This window comes from Heterodontus francisci, chromosome 3 (assembly GCF_036365525.1).
Source record: "Heterodontus francisci isolate sHetFra1 chromosome 3, sHetFra1.hap1, whole genome shotgun sequence".
Taxonomy (NCBI): domain Eukaryota; kingdom Metazoa; phylum Chordata; class Chondrichthyes; order Heterodontiformes; family Heterodontidae; genus Heterodontus; species Heterodontus francisci.
In genome coordinates, this window is record NC_090373.1 from 164,554,895 (window position 1) to 164,557,394 (window position 2,500).

A 2,500-nucleotide genomic window follows, 5' to 3' on the forward strand; every position below is an offset into this window, starting at 1 on the left:
ACTAATCCCATATTCCTACCAAACATCCCCACCTGTCCCTATATTTCCCTACCACCTACCTATACTAGTGACAATTTATAATGGCCAATTTACCTATCAACCTGCAAGTCTTTTGGCTTGTGGGAGGAAACCGGAGCACCCGGAGAAGACCCACGCAGACACAGGGAGAACTTGCAAACTCCACACAGGCAGTACCCACAATCGAACCCGGGTCCCTGGAGCTGTGAGGCTGCAGTGCTAACCACTGCGCCACTGTGCTGCCCAATTGTTGGAGAGTGCAGGCTGGAGGCTGGTGAAGCGTGAATAGGGCTTGTAGTTTTCAGATGTGGCAGGCGGGGAAGGAAGAGAGCAAGGTGGGCAAGATTTGGAAGAAAAAAATAGAGAGACTGGCAAAAAGAAGAAGTGACGGCACCGCATGACTTGAAGTAAAGAAAAAGGCAAGCAGTTGTTGCCTACGGCCATACTAGTCTGAAAATGCCTGATGTCGTCTGATCTCAGAAGCTAAGCAGTCTCAGGCCTGGTTAGTACTTGGATGGGAGACTGCCTGGGAATACCAGGTGCTGTAGGCTTTTGCTGCCAGCAGAGGCTGCTCACATCACAGCCCTTGGCATGCACTCAGCCACAGAAGCAATGGGCAAGCTTTTTGCCCTTAGTCAGTGCGCTGATGGCGGTGTGCCCTCTCCTTTCCTGGTCTCATTGGCTTGAAGCAAGTTGAGAGGGAGAAGATAGGGAGACCAGTAGCCCCTTGAGCTTCTGGAAGCAATTGCGCAGTTCAATCGGTGGTTGGCTGCTGGTTGCCTTGGCTGCGGTTAGCCGCCTTGAATTGGTATTTGTCTTTGTATCCCGTTTGGCGCGGAGGGAAGGGTTGCTAAGTTGAAGGCGCTGTATGAAAGCAAGTTGTTGGTGTGCTGCTGGTGGCTGTGTTGAAAGAGAATGAGAAAAGTGAGGGTTTTGAATGTGAAGCTGCCGCTTGTGCAGGGTTTGCTGGCAGCAGCGTGGAAGGGATGAATGTTGAATTGATTTGATTAGATTAGAGATACAGCACTGAAACAGGCCCTTCAGCCCACCGAGTCTGTGCCGACCATCAACCACCCATTTATACTAATCCTACACGAATCCCATATTCCTACCAAACATCCCCACCTGTCCCTATATTTCCCTACCACTTACCTTACCACCTACCTATACTAGTGACAATTTATAATGGCCAATTTACCTATCAACCTGCAAGTCTTTTGGCTTGTGGGAGGAAACCGGAGCACCCGGAGAAAACCCATGCAGACACAGGGAGAACTTGCAAACTCCACACAGGCAGTACCCAGAATCGAACCCGGGTCCCTGGAGCTGTGAGGCTGCAGTGCTAACCACCGCGCCACTGTGCCGCCCAATTGTTGGAGAGTGCAGGCTGGAGGCTGGTGAAGCGTTAATAGGGCTTGTAGTTTTCAGATGTGGCAGGCGGGGAAGGAAGAGAGCAAGGTGGGCAAGATTTGGAAGAAAAAAATAGAGAGACTGGCAAAAAGAAGAAGTGACGGCACCGCATGGCTTGAAGTAAAGAAAAAGGCAGGCAATTGTTGCCTACGGCCATACTAGTCTGAAAATGCCTGATCTCGTCTGATCTCAGAAGCTAAGCAGACTCAGGCCTGGTTAGTACTTGGATGGGAGACTGCCTGGGAATACCAGCTGCTGTAGGCTTTTGCTGCCAGCAGAGGCTGCTCACATCACAGCCCTTGGCATGCACTCAGCCACAGAAGCAATGGGCAAGCTTTTTGCCCTTAGTCAGTGCGCTGATGGCGGTGTGCCCTCTCCTTTCCTGGTCTCATTGGCTTGAAGCAAGTTGAGAGGGAGAAGATAGGGAGACCAGTAGCCCCTTGAGCTTCTGGAAGCAATTGCGCAGTTCAATCGGTAGTTGGCTGCTGTTGCCTTGGCTGCGGTTAGCCGCCTTGAACTGGTATTTGTCTATGTATCCCGTATGGCGCGGAGGGAAGGGTTGCTAAGTTGAAGGCGCTGTATGAAAGCAAGTTGTTGGTGTGCTGCTGGTGGCTGTTTTGAAAGAGAATGAGAAAAGTGAGGGTTGTGAATGTGAAGCTGCCGCTTGTGCAGGGTTTGCTGGCAGCAGCGTGGAAGGGATGAATGTTGAATTGTTGGAGAGTGCAGGCTGGAGGCTGGTGAAGCGTGAATAGGGCTTGTAGTTTTCAGATGTGGCAGGCGGGGAAGGAAGAGAGCAAGGTGGGCAAGATTTGGAAGAAAAAAATAGAGAGACTGGCAAAAAGAGGAAGTGACGGCACCGCATTGCTTGAAGTAAAGAAAAAGGCAGGCAGTTGTTGCCTACGGCCATACTAGTCTGAAAATGCCTGATCTCGTCTGATCTCAGAAACTAAGCAGACTCAGGCTTGGTTAGTACTTGGATGGGAGACTGCCTGGGAATACCAGGTGCTGTAGGCTTTTGCTGCCAGCAGAGGCTGCTCACATCACAGCCCTTGGCATGCACTCAGCCACAGAA

The 2,500-nt window shown here is 51.1% G+C and overlaps 3 non-coding genes across 3 annotated transcripts; all 3 read left to right on the forward strand.

The window, feature by feature from the left end:
- The first annotated feature begins 450 nt into the window (after positions 1–450).
- Positions 451–569, forward strand: LOC137367644 (5S ribosomal RNA). Its single transcript, XR_010974130.1, has one exon. It is a non-coding gene; the product is annotated as a 5S ribosomal RNA (ribosomal RNA).
- A 1,004-nt stretch (positions 570–1,573) lies between these two features.
- Positions 1,574–1,692, forward strand: LOC137367494 (5S ribosomal RNA). Its single transcript, XR_010973986.1, has one exon. It is a non-coding gene; the product is annotated as a 5S ribosomal RNA (ribosomal RNA).
- Positions 1,693–2,323: 631 nt separating this feature from the next.
- LOC137368458 (5S ribosomal RNA) lies at positions 2,324–2,442 on the forward strand. Its single transcript, XR_010974674.1, has one exon. It is a non-coding gene; the product is annotated as a 5S ribosomal RNA (ribosomal RNA).
- Positions 2,443–2,500: the final 58 nt, after the last annotated feature.